The 17,860-nt window shown below is 39.9% G+C and overlaps 1 pseudogene; it reads right to left on the bottom strand.

Moving 5' to 3' along the window:
* Positions 1-12,289: 12,289 nt before the first annotated feature.
* Positions 12,290-15,005, bottom strand: LOC149260270 (E3 ubiquitin-protein ligase WAV3-like; annotated as a pseudogene).
* Between the last annotated feature and the right edge of the window lie 2,855 nt (positions 15,006-17,860).

The following is a 17,860-nucleotide window of genomic DNA, read 5'->3' on the forward strand; positions in this document are numbered from 1 at the left end:
ATATAATTCTAATAACTTGGCCTTATCTTCTGCTGAGCTGCTGTCACACAAGTCCATAAACTGATGGTAATTCTGAAATGGAATGGTGCCCCTTTGGGCCAAGGTGTTAATTTGAAATTGCAACCATTGATATTTAAGATATAAGGCATATGACTTAGTAGGTTGCCTACATTGTAAGGCTTCTATTGCCCAACTGGCCATGCAGGCCAATTGGGCCTCTTTCTCTTGCCACTGCTATTTCAAACTGTGTATTTATTTTGCTGCCTGAGATTCCTATTCTTGCAGTAGCTTTGTTGGCATTTCCACAGTAGCTTGTAGCTCTTCCTCATTCTGTTGTGTCTTAGCTACATCCTTGTCTGCTGAAGGTCCTCCCTACTACTGCTACCCTCCCAAAATGGACAGCCTATCTTTCTTGTGGACTTCCTATAGCTGCAACTGTTTTTCAGCAGCTCATTCTCCTCCTGCAGCTTGGCTCTTTTGTAGCTTTCTACACATCTTGTCATGGTCAGTTCTCCTCTTAATTATTTTAACTTCTCCTCCATGTGGCCTATGTCCTCAATTCCCTTAGACTTGGCGATTTTCATCCATGTGTGTGTTTTGATCCTCTCTTTCTCTAATTCGAAAAATAACGGTACAAAAAATTTCTATGGGATGATTTTCCCACCCTCTAACAGGTTGTAGTATGAACCGAAGTTAGGTTGAGGGGTAGGTTCAGGTATTTCTTCTGTTTTCCTCTCCCCTTGTGGCTGTTTAGCTAACTTTTCCTCCAATTTCTTAGTCTTTTTCAACTTGGCTAGAGTTTCCTGCAGAGATGTTGCAGCTTCCTGTAGAGTTGCCTTTGAGTCCAACAACTTAATTTTCTCTTTCCATGTAGAGGTTTTTGGGCTTCCTCTTTCATAAGTAATGGATATTTTGGAAGGAGACTCTTCCTTCTGTTTAGTGGGTGAGTCCTCAATGACAATCGGTTCCTTGGACGGTGGCTGAGGTTTGCCTACTTTGAGCCTTGTGCTTTTTCTAGCTTTGAAGTACATGGAGGTATGCCTCTTTCTTTTCCCTTTTTTTTTTATAGGTGTGCTTAATGTAGCAAGCACAACTTCTACCTCTCTTGCCAACATCTCAGGGGATTTCTCTTCCTTCTGTTATTGTTCTTTGCTTCTTGTAGAAATCTCTGTGTCCACTGTTTCTGTATGTATTGCTGATGTCTCACAGTGTGTCTTTCCCTTTTCTTTCTAGGTTCCTGCTTTGGCTGTGGCAGCCTTCATTTGGGCTTTCTTGGCCTTTTCCTTTCTACTCTATATCCTCTTTTCCCTTTCTATTTTCTCTGTTGTTTCTTTCTTTGTTTTAGGCTCAACAGTCTTGCCAATTTCTTTCTGTTCTTGTTGTGCTTCCTCTATTTTACCCTTTACTTGAATGTCCTGGGTTCCCTCATCATTGTTCTTCTCAATTTCTTTAGTGTGCTCCCCCTCCTCACTGTTGGATGGGGTGATGTTTTCAGCCAAAGTTCTAATGTTATCATCCCTAGACATGTTTCTAAAGATTTCCCAAGATATGGGGACAATGTAGGTATGTAAAGTATCTTCTACCAATAGTTTGAAGAGCCCATGATGGACCAACTCATCTGGGATCCCTTCATTTAACTTTGTACCACATTCAATTAGGGACTGAAGAAGGAAATATGGGATGCTCAACTTCTTGGCTGGAGGCAAGTCAATCCCATGCCTTAATTCACATAGCAACCTGAAATGATATCCATAGATGATGCTAAACCTTCCTTCACATGTGATATACTTCATAATTTGAAAACTAACTTCACTCTAGAGAGGAGGCAAGCTAGTTCTTCTAACCCCATTTTTATCTTCTACAGGATGCTCCGTGGGCAGAAAAAATGACTTCTTAGCAATTTGGCCCAATGATCTCTCTTCTTTGCTCCAAGGGAGCCCCAATGGTAGACCAGTAACTCCAGTGATGAGCTCAGGGTTGAGTTCTAGGGTCAAACCCCTAAAACTAACTATGGCATGTGTTTTTGATTGTTGCCTCAGGAACATTAAAAACTCTTCAGTTATCTCCTTATGAGAACCCTAGATTTTGTCAAAGAAGGAGATCCAATTTTCCTGAGTGAAAAGGTCCACCACCTCAAGGTGCTCGTGCAACTTGCTGGAGTCTGAGGGTTCTTACCTTATGAATCCTCCTGGCATGGTGTTGAGTGATCTTTTATGTTTCAACCAGAAAAGAAAATGCTCAGGAAAACAACAGTTAATCGCTGAAATAGGGGATAGCTGAATTCGGTTTCTTCTGAACCCAAGAAGGAATTTCTTGTGTATTCAATATCAACTAGCAATAATTCCCTTGTTTCAAGACTACTTTCGCTCAAAATTTGACTTTCTGTTTATGAAAAGGAAAATTTGGTTTTTACAGAATAGAGCATAGGGACACAGGTTCTCTTCTCAGCATACAGATAGATATGTAAATTTAGTTTTTCACACACACGGGCTGGTCTCTATGATTGCATATGTCCTCCTTGCAGGAGAATTTAAAACGAAACATGGAGGAGATTCCCGATGTAGAAAAACTAGGGAAACTCAGTGAAATATGCAGGCAACTTTCACATTTTTTTCAATACACAGGCAGACTTTCGTCTTGTTTTTAAAATTGATGTTTTTCAATTCACCACCTTGCATAAACAAATTATACACAGAGAAGTTTTTTCGAGCCTACCTCATTTTGAGCTTCAAATTCAACAAAAACTTTGAGTTTCCTTTCTCTGCAGAGCCGTTATGCCTTTCCTGTAGAACCCTTCCTATATAAGGCTCCTAGTTCCTGTAGAATGAAACTGTGCTTCCGATAAAGCTCGATACGCGGGAGATTTTCGAAAACAGGTAGAAAAACAAGTGGAGGATGACTAGTTAACTACTTTTGGAATCAGTGGATGCATACTCAAGTCGATGACGTTTTGAGTGGAGAATGAATAGAAGGTGGTTCATGTTTCAACTGGGCATATTTTAACTGCGGCGTGATTCGTGGTGAGGGGATGAGGTGGCTAGACCGGACCGTTGGTTCAACATCACAACCATAATGTTTTTGCATGATTTAGACCACCATCACCTCCTCTCTGCTGTTATCCACCGCCACCACTACCAGTCCCGACGATTTCTCCCTGAATGGAAAACCCACACGTGCTAGTTGTCCACCTAATCGACAATTTTGAATGTAATGTGGCTCGTTTGGATTCCACGAGGATTTTTAACTGGCCAAGGGTGGCTAGCTAACTAGCCACCAATTCCACTCAATTCGAACCATTCCCATAGTCATGCAACCTTAAAATATGATTTATGTAATTGAAGAATGAGTTTAGGCACTTACCTGCGTGGTCGCGTTCGTGTTATGCAGATTTTGGGTTTGGAAGCCATTCCTTTGTTTGCTGTTGCTGCATGCACGCTGCATGCTTGGTCTCAACTGTTGCTGATGTGAAAATGTTCAGGTAGAGCTCCATGCATGCTTCTTCTACCATACTTTGTGGTCCCTGTCTCTGAAGTATGTCTTTTAGAGGGATCAACTGCTATAGGATTCCTGTAGGAAGTCCTGTAGCTACTTCTCCTCTTGGAATGCAAGCTATAATGAGTAGGGCTACATTGATGATGAGGTTTTCCACTAATGAGGAGTATAGATGGAGGGTGACAGGTATGGTGAGTGAGAAACTGCTGCTTGATTTGTCATCAAAAAGATTTTTCTAGTAGTATGAAGAAAACAAGATTCTGTGTGTGACTGTGCAGGCATATATAAAAATGGGTGAAATGGAGGTGTACAGAGATATAAAAAGGTAGCATATGGTGATGAATGGAAACAAGGATGTGGACAGGCCTCATAGGCAGATTCCAAACCTTTAGATTCCCTTTTGAGATCAATTTTTCTCGTCTATAGGTTCTATAGGATCTTCCTATAGAAGTCACAAAACTTCTTGTAGAAGACACAAAACTTCATGTAGAAGCTAAAATCTTGGCCCGAATGAGATCAAATCTTAGGGAAGGGTAAAGGTAATGGAGGAATTGATTGTGAGGGATGCATGCAACCTAGTTTTGACCTTTGTCTTTGTTTTGTGAGATCCTCCTAACTTGCAATGACCTTCCTACAACCTGCAATTTATTCAACACAAGTCAGGTTTGTTTTTTGTCTGTGTTCTTTTTTCCTTTTTTTTTTTGGTTTCTTTTTTCTTTTTTTTTTCTCTGAGACAACCAGGGCACCTCTAGGAGGTTTTCACCCTCACTGTCTACCCTGGGCGCCTCCAAGAGGTTTTCAACCAAGGATCTTTTATTCTTTTTCTGTTTTTTTTTTTTTGCTCAAAATGTGGGTGGAGTGGAGACAGGGGCCTGCAACACTACCAACACTGATTTATCCAGAGTGTCAATGAACTCCTACTTAGAAAGGGGCTTCCTATAGATCTTCAATCGATTCCCATTGATGAGGATGGGAATGGCTTCTTCATCAATGGTCCTGATAAGGACTGAACCATTGTCGTTACATTTCTCCACTATATGTGGTCCCAGCCATCTCGTCGTCATCTTCCCTTTGAAATCCTTGTATCTTGAATCATATAAAATCGCCCAATCTCCTGGCTAAAATTGCTTCTCTTTAAGGTGCCAGTCATGCCATATTTTCCTTTGAAGTTGGACCAACTCTGAGTGGAGGAGGGCCTGCATTCTCTGTTCATCTAGTCCATTCAGCTGAAGTAGTCTTTCTTGTTGTGCATGGCTGAGATATAAGTTCAAATAAGCTACCAACCTCAATGTGTTGTATTCAAATTCTACGGACAGCAAAGCCTTCTTCCTGTAAACTAGCTCATAAGGTATAAAACCTATTGTAGTTTTCCAAGTAGTGTTGTACGCCCAGGTGGCCTCAACCAAGTGATCTTCCCAATCCCTTCTGCTGCTTCTCACCACTTTAGTCAAAATCTCTTCCAAAGCCCTGTAAGTGACTTCCACCTGCACATTTGCTTGCAAATGATCATGGGTGGGAGTTCTGTGCTTAATCTTGTGATGAGAAAGCATGTCTTGAATCAGGTTAGAGGTAAACTGAATTCCTTGATTTGTGACTAATTCTCTTGGGTAGCCAAACCTGTAGAAGATATTTTCCCTCAAAAACTCAGCCACTTTTTCTTCTGTTGCTGCCTTGATTGCCTTTGTTTCTGCCCACTTTGTGAGGTAGTCCATGCACACAATGATTTAAGACTTTTTTTCTGAAGGAGCATTGATAGGACCCACAAAATCCATGCCACACTTCTCAAATGGCTCGAAAGTCACCTGAGGTTGCAGAGGCATTTCATCCCTTGGAGTTGGTTTCCCCATCCTTTGACATCGGTCACATTGGCTGATGTATCTTCTAACATCTTGATGAAGAGTGGGCCAATAGTATCCTGCCTGTAGAATTTTGAAAGCGATTCTTTTCGCTACAAAGTGGCCTCCACAGGGTCCATCATGACAAGTTAGGAGGATGTAAAAAACTTCCTCCTCCCTAACACAAGACCTCAAAATCTGATATGGGCCAAGTTTGAATAGGATGCCCCCAATCTAAGTGAATGGGGCGCATTTCCTCACGATCTTTCTCTTCTCTTTTGACGATAAATGTGGCGGGAATTGTGATGAAACCAAGTAATTTTCTATATCAGAAAACCATGGAGAGAGTACTGAAATAGCAAATAGGTGTTCATTTGGAATTTGATCATCCACCATCCCTTCTTCACCTACAGGCAAATCTAGTCTAGACAGAAAATCAGCAACAACATTTTCCTTACTTGGCTTATCAACAATGGTCAAATCAAATTGGTGCAATAAAAGTAACCATCTAATGATACGAGCATTTACATCAGGTTTATTCATAAAATACCTAATTGTAGCATGATCGATGTGTACGAATGTTTGATAACCAGTGATATAGTGCATGAACTTTTTTAGGGAATGGATTACAGCCTGGAGCTATTTCTCGGTTACAATATAGTCTAATTCTACCTTGGACGGGTTTTTACTGACAAAATATATGGCATATGGTAGCTTCTCTTCAACTTGTCCTAAGGCTACTCCTATGGCTTTGTTCAAGGTATCTGTGTGGATGTGGAAAGGTAGGGCCCAGTTTGGACCTCTCAAGATTGGGGCAGTTACCAGCTTATCTTTCAACACATCCAGAGCCTCTTGACAGTTGTCAGTCCATATAAACTCGACATTTTTCCCCAAAATACCAAACAATGGAGAGGCTAGCTTACTGAAATCTTTAATGAACCTTCTATAATATCCCGCTAAGCCTAAAACACTCCAAACGTATCTTACCTTTTGAGGAGGTGGAACCCTTTGGATGATAGCAATCTTGTTGGGATCCACCTGTAATCCTTGCTGAGAAATTGTATGACCTAGCATGGTCCCTTCAGTCATCAGGAATTAAAATTTCTCAGGATGGACGGACAGGTTCATCTCAATACACTTGGTTAAAACTTTTCCCAGGTTAGTCAATGCTTCTTGGAAGTTGGACCCATAAGGAGTAAAGTAATCCATATAGATTTCCACTGAATCATGAACTAGCTCAGCAAATATGCTCAGTACTGCTCTCTAGAAAGTGTTAGGAGCGTTGCATATTCTAGAGGGAAGGACCCGGTAGGCAAAGGCACCCCATAGACAAGTGAAAGTGGTCTTATCTTGGTCTTCCTGTCTGATTTGGATCTGATTATACCTGTTAAACCCATCTAGGAAGGAAAAGAACTTCTTCCCTACCAGGCCATCTAACACTTGATCTATGAAAGGCAAAGGGAAATGGTCCTTCTTGGTAGCTTTGTTAAGGTCTCAATAATCTACACAAATTCTCCACTTCATGTTTTTCTTGGGCACGAGCACCAAAGGAAAAACCCACTCGCTTTCGAAGATGGGGTAGATGAATCCTGCATCCAACAACTGTAATTCTTCATTTATAATGTCCTCAAGGGCTAGATTCATTCTCCTTTGAGGCTTCCTAACTGGTTTACAATCCTCTTTAATGTAAATGTGATAGGTACAAACTGAAGGGTGGACTCCTTTCATCTCCTTATAGCTCCAAGCAAAAGCATCGAAATGGTGGTTCAATAAGCTACACAGCTCCTTCTCCTGAGAAGGAGATAGGGATGAGTTGATCTTCAAGGTTCTTTCAGGGCAAAATTCCACATTCTTAACTCGGGAAGAGGTCGGATCAGCCACACAGAGATCCACTAAAGCACTGGCTTGGGTGTCTCCTACCAACTCCTCTAATGGCAGCACACTAGGAGGTGGATTTTGAATTAAATTCTCAATAAGGTCATTCTCGGTTTTAGGACCTCCCCTAGTGGCTTCCACGGTGCACACTGATGCAGAGTAGATTTCATCCTCATCTTCCTCCTCCAACCAGAGAGGTAAGTCATGTTCGAGCAAAGGTTTGGCAGGAGGATATAGGACTAGATGTTTGGACATTGGCCCATTCTTAATGGTCATCCTCCCAGCTCGATAACTGATGTAAGCATCTGCAGTAGCTAAAAAAGTCCTTCCCAAAATGAGGGGGTATCCAGTGAGTTTTTCCTTTGGTTGAAGGACCAAGAAGTCTGTAGGGTACTCCCAAGAATCAACGGAGACCATGAAATCTTCCACAATCCCTTCGGGAGTCATGGTGGAGCGGTCTACTAACTAAAATATTGTCGAGGTCTTTCTTAGGGAACTCTGAAGGTTGAGTTTAAGCATAGTGTCCCTAGTCATCAAATTAATGGCAACCCCTAGATCAATTAGGGTGTGGGGAATTATGGTGCCATTAATGTGGACATCAACTATACGACTCCTAGGGTCCAAATATTTTCGACAGATTACTTGTCCCAACATTAGGTCAGACAGTTGTCCTATGACATTGATAGTTGGGGAATCTCTCTTGTGCCTGCCTGGGTGCCTGAAACACTTCTCTTTGATCAATTTTTTGTAGATTGGTACGTCTTTGATGGCCTAGAGAAGTGGTATTTTTACACACTACTGTTTAAGTTCTCCTAGAAGTTTAGTCTCTTCTAGGTTTGGTTGCGTGGTTCCAGTTAGTCTCTCAGGAAAGGGTCAAATGGCATTGGGCTCACTTTCCTATTCCTTTTCTTCATCCTCCTTAGGAGGAGGTTGGCTATCTAGGAGGACCTTCCTAGATTGTAGGTTGATCTCCTTAATCTCTACAGCGTAGGTACAACATGTTGTCTCTCCAGTATATACCTGTTGGGCCTGTCTGTTATTAGGGTTCGGGTTCGGTTGAGCAGGCATCTTGGGTTGTCTTGGAGGAGCCAGAGGTAATGGTTGTGGTTGAGCAGGTGGTGGAGGTAAAATAGTGGGAGGACAGTTGTGTTGGGGCCTTCACCCTTGTTGAGGTGCATTCCACTGAGGTTGTGGTTGAACATGAGAATGAAACGGATAAGCAGCAGGTTGAGTATGGTATTGAGATGGATATGACCAAGGAGGGGGTGCGGACCAGGAAGGATGAGCAGGGGGACCCTAAGAAGGTATGTGAGTGGATTGGTTGGGGTTGTAATAAGTCTCGTATGTCCCTTGCATCCCCTACTAGTAGGGTCTGGATCCATGTGGCCTCCTTTGGTTCAGGAAGTAGAGTGGTTCAGTGGCTCCTTCAGCCCCTTTGTAGATAGCTTTAAGTCTAGGTAACATTGGGCACTTGTTTGTAGGGTGGTCTTCCTCACAAATTAAACATACCTCTACTGAGTGCAATTAACACTCGTTCCAAGGATGCTTCCTTGTACATTTGGGAAAAAAGATGGCCAAAGCCTTCTCAGCTTCCTCTTTCTTCTGTTGGATTTGGAAAGTATCAAGTTGCATGGCAACGGTCTATCTCATCTCACTTTTAAGGTCTTCCATCTGATTTGTAAACTCATGTTTGGAGAAGGTGGCACTCGCTGAAAGTTGATTCCCCCTACCTCTTTTTTGGGCTACCCTAGAATGGTTTCTAAACACACTCTTTATGTCATCATAAGGTAGTTGGTAGATGTCTCCTCCAACTAGCAAATGGAGGGTATCTAGAAGGTCTTCAGGGATTCCTCGGAGCATGACCAGCTTCAGATATTCGGGGTCAAGCATGCACCTGGCCCTTTTATAACTGAGTTGGAACCTTTCTTCATAGTCTCCTAAGGATTCATCACTTTCCATGGTCATCCAAAGGATTTCTCTCTTCGCTTTCTTTGACCTACAGTAGTCCCGGTATTTGTTGTTAAAGGCTTGCTGCATCTGAGCCCAAGTTGTGATACTGCTTCCAGGTAGCCCCATGAACCAGCATAGTGTTGCATCCTTGAGGGTAGAGGGAAAGAGTTTCAGCTTTTTCTCGTCTTCTGCATAGTCATAATTTCGACAAAGGACAACAAACTCAAATAAGAAGGTATCAGGGTCTTCAGTGGTCAATCCATGGAAGTGAGGTAAGGCTGAGGGACTTATGTTTTTCATTTTTGTGTCCCCATTGGTCTCTTGGATGGGAAAGGCACCTTCTATTCTCTCCTCATCTCCTCTACCATTTCTGTTTTCAACCATGGTCTCAGGAGGAATGTTTTCTTGCTCTTATTCTGTTATTCTGTTATAGGATCTTTGTAAATCTATGGAGGTTCACCTACGTGATCTTCTGGATCACTACTACTAAAGAAGAGAGAAGGGTGACTTAGTGATGTGGTGGGGGTGTTGGGTAGGAATTTTCTCGAATTGTCTTTATTCCTATGAGACATGAAAGGAAATATTTTTAGTTGATTTTTGTGTTTTTCTCTGTTTGTACCTGCAAAACTGAAATTGATTGAACACTAAACTATAGCTAACTACAGTAAACCTTGCTGGAATGAAAATTGTGGAATTGAAATGAAGGCAAGAAATGACTAATCTTTGTTGTTGAAATGAAATTGCAGAAATGAAATGCTAGGCTACAATTACTGAATTGAAATGCTAATCTACGCTTGCGGAATTGAAATTGCAGAATGGAAATGCTAATCTATGCTTGCAGAATTGAAATGCTAGTCTAGGAAAGTAGGAAATGTCAAATCTACTCTTGCGGAAATGAAATTGCAGAATGAAATGAAGCAACTACTCTATTCTTGCTGAAATAAACTACTTAGCAAAAGGTTGTAGTAGAAGATAGAAGAAAAGCAACAATCACAAATACTCTGACGCTTCCCCGGCAACGGCGGCAAAAATATGGTGGGCTCCGGTATTGTAGCAATGATGTTGCAACTCCTGGGACTCCCTTATTTACTTTTATCAACCTGGTAGTTCATAACAAACTTGGAAGTGACAGTGCTATATGCACAAGTACTATCTCTTGCTGCAGGCTGTCACTTGATCAGTTGGCACAAGTCTTCTAGGAGCTTAAGCCAACTTCTATGAACTCTTAGAAGAAGATTTTAATTGTGATGGATTAAATCTAACTCAAAAGAGGCTAGTCTATTTCTAGAAAGGAGATGAAAGCTTAAAGGAGATGCAAACCCTAGCAAACCCTAGTTTTATCGACTAACCCTACTCGTACAAGAAAATAGATGAAAGTTTCTGAAATGGATGCCATTGATTCTTTGAAAGGTAAAATTCATGTGACTAAGCTACTTCTGAAGTAAAATTTGAAAAAAAAAAAAAAAAAAAACATATTTTTGTATTTTTGAGTAATCTTGCAAAATTATTATGCATGTGCTTTAACTGTTCTTTTTACTGTGCAGAGGTTGACTGGTGAAAGGAAATGGAATGGGTGCTTGCAAGAGGTTGGGAAGGTGAGAAGAGGGCCTAAGGGGTCCCTAGCACCCTTCTAGAGAGTTTCACAGTGATCAGATCTCGAAAAACTGCTCACGTGAACTTCTATAGGAAGTCTGCAGGGGCTCTACAAGATGTTCTACAGGATGGTCTTTAGGAAGAGCCGAAAGAGGATTGCAGAGGGTTGATGGTGGAAAAACAAAAGGAAAGTGGAAAAGGAGGATGGATGAGGATGTGAAGGGGTTTAGGATCTGGTAAATGAAGCTAAGGAGTGATGAAGATGGTTGGATTTGTTCAAGGATGGAGGGAGCAATGTTGCACAAAAAAGTAGAAATTAGGTCAAATTGGAAAAGTGTGGCAAATGAAGGGAAGGAATCTAGAATTAGGGGTTGGAGTAGGTTGTATGATGAAGGAAGGATAGGCAGGGATGTATTACAGGTGTTCTGCACAGTATTTTCTAAAATTGATTGAACAAAGATGAGAAAGACCAGAGATCTATCTGTTTTGACCTAATCTAACCTAAAAACCAGAAACATAATGAACAGAAGGTTATAGACAGGAAACCATGCAAATTAACTATGGAAACTAAGCAAGAATAGATCTAAACATGCAAGTACAAATGGTATCAACTTTTCCAACTAAAAACCTAACACTAGCGATTGCATAGAAAGGCAAAAACAATGTTTTTGTGGCAGCAAGTATGCCTTGGTCTCGGCTCATGGTCCCAAGGAGGGAGAGGTGACATCAAGGATGGCTTGATGGAATTTTTGTAGATATTTTCTGTTACCAAACTGTCGAATCAACCTGAAGCATGAAAATCTATTTTAATCATCAAAAACAACCTAAGTAACAAAGCAAGATCTTAGCCTAAATAAGAGAAATTATTCTATGAATGCAACAAAGACACATAAAAGTACACAAAGGAGGTACTGGCACCTGGGTTGGGCCCAACCCCAATAGATACAGCCTCCTAAGAAAACTCAGAGCTAGTGCAAAGTGAAATTTATCTCCATTTCTCAAAAAATAATCACATCACAGCAATGTTTACAGCAAGAGCTTGAAAATGAGCTGAAAGGCAGAGTAGCACCAAAGTGCGAAAAAACAACTATTCAAGAGCTAAAATACCAAGGCTTGAAGCCTTCCTACTTATGCACCACCAGTACTCCCAACGACCATCCTTAACTTTAGGGGCTTGGCTGCTCAAACTGTAGTTAATCGGCCACTTCACAAAATCTACATGACTGCCCCTTGAAATCATCTTTGGTGGGCTGTTGAACTCCGAGTTGATGGTGGAGAACTTGAGGAAGGGGTCATTTAGTGCAGGAGACACCCTTCCTACAAATCCTCAGCCTTGTTCCCTCGTATTTGGCTATCAACTGCCTCATAAATGCTTGACCTTGGTCCAAAAGATGTCCAAAAATCTGCAATAAGCACGTATTAGTCTTTGGGGTCAAGTGACTATTCTCATTCATTCAATTAACATAAATATATTCAAAAGCATGCATACAAATATGAAGAATGGTGTATTAATCAAGAATAATAGGAAAAATGAGCCCAATAAGTTACCCATTTTTGGGGCTCATCATTTGTCTGTAAACATCAAGATAGACATCTTGTTCATTGCTGCTAACATATTCAGGATGTTGAATAGATAGTTATGTCACTAGTGTCTAAATAGTTTCTTGTGAAACAAGATCCCTGTAAGAAAAAATAACTTTTAACATTTTCATTTCATTAACAATGGTGCTCTCTTCAGGTTTTCTAAATGGAGGAAGCTTAACATGAACCAAGAATTCCCTCTCCTCCTCTGCATACAAGTCTCCAATATTTACCAATCCCTTCTACCCATCATCTAGAATATTTCCTACATAACTGCCTGCTTGTATGGCACTCAATTGCACTCTTGAACTTGCACATGTGACAATAACCTACATATCCTGAATCACCACACTTAGCAAACCACCAATGCACTGTGAAAAAGAATCTTGAATAATAATTTATGTCTCAATGAAGGAAAAGGTGCCACCAGAAGTCTCTGATATGGAGTGCATGGATGTTGAATCATGATCTGTCCCAAATCCAAAAGTGTGTACATGGATTTGTATGTTACGCTGCTCTGCAGGTTGCCTTATTGATCCTGGAAACAAGGACTGATAATCCAAAACCCTCCTGGAATTTGAAAAAATGGAAACCTACCTATGGTTTCCCACATTGTAGGTGTCCTTCCCATCCGAGAGTAAAATGATACTACAGACAGGGTTCTTCTCATGTCGGTCTTCCAGCACTTTGGCACCCTTTTTCAATCCTTCAGCAATGTTGGTTCCACCAGTGGACACTAGGCCATTCACTGCTTGCAAAGAAAACTGCTGACCCTCCTCAGACATACGTCATAGAGGAAACAAATGCCTAGCAGTTGATGAGAAGGAAATGACTGAAAGGCGGTCCATGGGGCCAAGATTATGAATCACAAAGCCCATAACACACTTCAATAGTGCCAGTTTTGTGCCTGCCATGCTTCCACTAACATCAAGAACAGTTACAAGATCAATGGGGGCTCGATCTCTGGGCATATCAGGGGTTTGGGATGGATTTCCAGTATTCCAAGTTCTTTGGATTTTCTGCTATTTTTCACTAGAGCATGGAGCTTTCAGATGTACCAAGACATTGAAATTCTCACAAAACTCTGAGCATGGAATTGCAAAAAACTCAGGAAACATTTTTAACTGTACAGATGTACTATCAACTTCTCTGCCTTTAATCCCTTCACTTCCTTGTGCCAATTTTCCTCTTGAATCTGTAGCCTGTGAATTTCTTGTTGCTATCTCAATTTCAACCAAAGTAGGTTCATTCCCATTTTCCCCACCTGACCTGTTTTCTCCACTTGACTGATGCTCTAATGGCTCATCATTAGTAAAAGTAGTAGGATCTATAACACGTCTTGTAGTTTGAGGCTGAGGGGGGTGATCAAGTGGAAAGTTGCGTAAAATTGTCATCCTACCATCTTGCTTTTGTGGCCAATTCAAAGGACTTATTCATGCTCTGCAACGCAGTGGTTCTGAATGAATCCCTTGTAAGGGAACTTCTTTCCACTTGGCTCGACAAACTAGACATACCCTATTTCCATGCTTTTACTTTTTTTTGAGTACTTTGTTAATTTATGTCTTATAGAAATCAAAATATATGTTGTATACTTTTTGTCAGGATTCATGAAACTATTCAAGGCAATTTAAGTCAGGATTCACTCATCAAGATCCTGTTGACTTTCACCAAGCCTAACAATGTTGTGGAACTACCTAGAAATGCAGGGCCAACATGGACTTAGAGATAAGATAAAGTAAGAATTCTCACTGACATGAGAAATTCATTCCCATTTTTGAAAAATCAATGGTTTACCAACAACTATTCATTTCAAGATTTTTCTTGAAAATAGTATCTTTTGACTATGTTCCAGAGATAGATCATTCAAATTATGCCCCCTGCCCCTAGATCAGTGAAATATTAGGGGACTATCACCACTAATATGCATAAAAGAGAGCCCATGACTTACATAAGTGCTCGCACATGTGGGTTTGATGCTCTTCCCACCTGAGCGGACCTCCAAATTGAATATCTCATTGGGGACCAACCATATGAGAGGGCCCCATGATCAGGAAAAGGAGATGATGTAGAAGAAGATGAGAAGTGCACCACCAATATGGAAGATGAACAACACACCACTCGTTTCTAGAGCTTTTTCTTCCCCCTATTACAAATTACAATATTTAGTATACTATCTAGATCTAAGATTTTGTTTGCATTTATGGGAAGTTTATTTTGTGGCATCAAATTATCATCTTCATCTTGATTTCATTTTTCACAATACGATCATACAAGGATCCCATATAGTCATCTGGTAAATATTTTCCATCATATATACCTCAGTTATTCCCTATGAAATTTTCCTTTGACATTTGCAATAACACTGCAAGTTAGGAAAGAGGTAGTTGGACAAAGGATGATCCCAAAATAATTTGAAATATGATGATCCATGAGAACTGCCAACTAATTACACAGATGAAAAAGGAATACCTTATTCTTCACCATTGGATTATGTGCATCAGTGTTGAACATGATCATAGAGTATGCAAGCACATAAACTGTGTCTGCACTAGTGAAAACCTTTGGGTTGCACTTACAATAGTGCTCTGCAAATTTTTCTATGATGCAATCAAATTTCTGTGCTTCTCCAGGTAATATAAAGCCTTGTAAGAAGGCACTTATTGCCTCATTGAATTCCATCCCTTCAAAATTAAAGGAGTCAACATATGCATGCAACACCCTTAGAGAAAAATCATCTATTTCCCCTAAATATAAGTTGCACGAAACACCGAAATGTCTGAAAGTTTCCAAAACAGGTACTACTGGAAATGTGATCCCCCAAAAATGGAAATGTCAGGAAAAAAATCACAAACACACATAGATATATTTGTGTGTGTGTGTGTGTATTAAGTATGCACACAATTTTTTTTATAAATAAGTTAATAATGCATCTTCCAAGAAAAAGAGAATGAGACACATAAATGACATTTTAGGAGGAAACCCTGTCTATGTTAATTCTCGTAGATTATTAAATGGTCCAAAATATAAAATTATACTTGTTACTAAGAGTACAAACCCACTTACTCTTTCGCATCATCAAATACAAGAGGATGATCCCCTAGTTCATCATCCATACATAGTTTGCAATAAACCCTTTATGGATCTAGTTCACACACACATATCTCACGGCTCAATTTTTAGGTTTTAAGCTTGGTTTGAGGGAGGATTTCCAACCTTTAGTGAATAAGCGGTATGGATTCCTTTCTCATATAAACATACAAATGTTTCCAACAACATTTTTAGGGCATCTCATCCAAACTCAACCTCATGAACTTCAATTTGGCACCTATAGTTTTATATGGTTTAGAAGTATGGAGGTCAAGGTTACTGAGGTTAGATTGGGCCTTATGTTAAGTTATAGTGACCTTGAGTATAGGTCCACTTACTTTTTTGCATCATCAAATGCAAGAGGATGATCCCCTAATCCATCATCCATACATAGTTTACAATAAACCCTTTCTAGATCTAGACTACCTTTAGATTGGTAGATTTGTTTTATCTTCCTTAGATATTTACTCAATATTAGGAAGATACTGGCACCCATATATTGATTATTTATCTTTGTAGGTCATTGCCCAATTTTCCCCTCTTTAGGGAGACTACAGTGCTAGTATTTAGAAGTTTCTTGTTCCCTTCGATCCATCAGTATATTGATAGATCATCTTCTCACATTCAAACAAAATTTGGATGATCCTGGTCATTTTTTCTCTAATAAGCAAGAGATGGATGGGATTATCCGAGAGGATATGTACAAGTAGTATATATTGGCCACTTAGATTCCCATCTTGGGGATTTGAGACCCAAAATGCCATTTTATGTAGAGCACTTGTTGGCTCTTACAGATAGCTTTATAGTGTTGATCCACTCACACTATTTACCACTTTATGCATGGAATTAGGATCCCCTTAGGATAGTTTTGAGTGTGAACTGATAAGCCTCACGTGGAAGGTGAGCACCAAATATCACAAGAGAATAATTTATGTTGGATATGTCGTATATAGGAGATAGAGACATAGGAGTACTTCATTTTTAGGTGTCCCTATTCCAATGAGATACATGGTAAATTCTATTATATTTAGAGAGTTCCATAACTCCCTCTCCAGATTTATTAGTACCTAGCCTAACAATGACAAACCTTATGCTTGGGAGAGGTTGTTAGGTCTACATCTCACATTCTCCTACCCTCCCCTCGCCCCTCCTTATAATTGGGAGATTCTGTTAGGGCCATACCTGACATTTTATTTCCCTCCCCTGACCCCCCTTTATAGGTCACTACTAGGACGATCATAATTTTCTTCCTAGTGCTACTAGATAAGGGCAAGAAGAGGCAAGAAAATTGCGGAACCATTCTAATTCGAGAGATAACTTAGCCCCCTGTAGTGAGATCCATGTGGAGTTGTTGTTCATGCCATATTAGTAGGTAACCCCCTCCTACCACCACATTGAATAGGGCCACATCTTCCAAAGAGAGACACATCCCCATACCAAATCCATCTCCTTTGGCTAGTCATCTATACATTGTTTCTTTCCTTTTGGTCTCCAAATGGTAAGAGAGATTCCCTTCCAACTTCAAAGGAGAACACTATCTCCTTCATTTGATAGTGGGAATTTAGATCATTTTGGCTCTTTCCCTTGTACTTGTGTCAAGAGAATTGTGTTTGTTATTTTTTGTGTTGTGTTAGTTATGCTTAGACACTGACCTTTGCACTTCCACTCTGTGTTTCCACTTTTGCACTGAGCAGTCCCATTGGCCTAACTTTGGTCATTCATTGGACACTAATAAAACTATATTATCTTATCATGAATGAATATACTTAACTATTAGTTTGAAACATTTAATAAAGACCAAATTTATTAGTATGTGTTATTGAGTAGTAGAGTTTTCCATGAAGAATTTTATATGGGAAAATATTGATTGATGACAAGAGCTGTCTTTCAGATAATATCAAGATGAAGGATCATGTTAAAGGGAAAAGAAAATTCTATTAACATTTAAAGTATTTACTTTAGGCCTTCACTGTATGTAAATCAAAACCTGAGACTACCTATTTGATTTCCATCATAAGATGAAGAAATGATCTAAACTTTTATGGCATCTTCCTATGGTAAGTTAATAACAATGCTTAAGGTATTGAGCCCCTCCTAATACAATTCATAGCCCTAATATATGGACTGTTCAAACAATTCAATAAGATTTTGGTGTATGGACTATTCTGATTCAAGATCTTTCAAAAATAAATTCACTAGCAAGCTTATATTATGCACACTCTAAAAAAGACTCCATGCACAAAAGCTAAATCCTAAAAATTAGCAGAAGGTGTATTTTTATACAAAATATTGAAAATTAGAAAATTGTATTACTTCATATGACTGCCAAACTGTACAATTCCTTTAAAATTGTCAATCTTCAACCATACAAAATTGTACGTCATATCATGCACATTAAGCCTCTTTATAATAGAGAAATCATAAAATTGTATCATCCTTGAAAATAC

The sequence above is a fragment of the Pinus tabuliformis genome, chromosome 6 (genome assembly GCF_031772625.1).
Source record: "Pinus tabuliformis cultivar Carrire ecotype Pingquan chromosome 6, CPIR1, whole genome shotgun sequence".
Taxonomy (NCBI): domain Eukaryota; kingdom Viridiplantae; phylum Streptophyta; class Pinopsida; order Pinales; family Pinaceae; genus Pinus; species Pinus tabuliformis.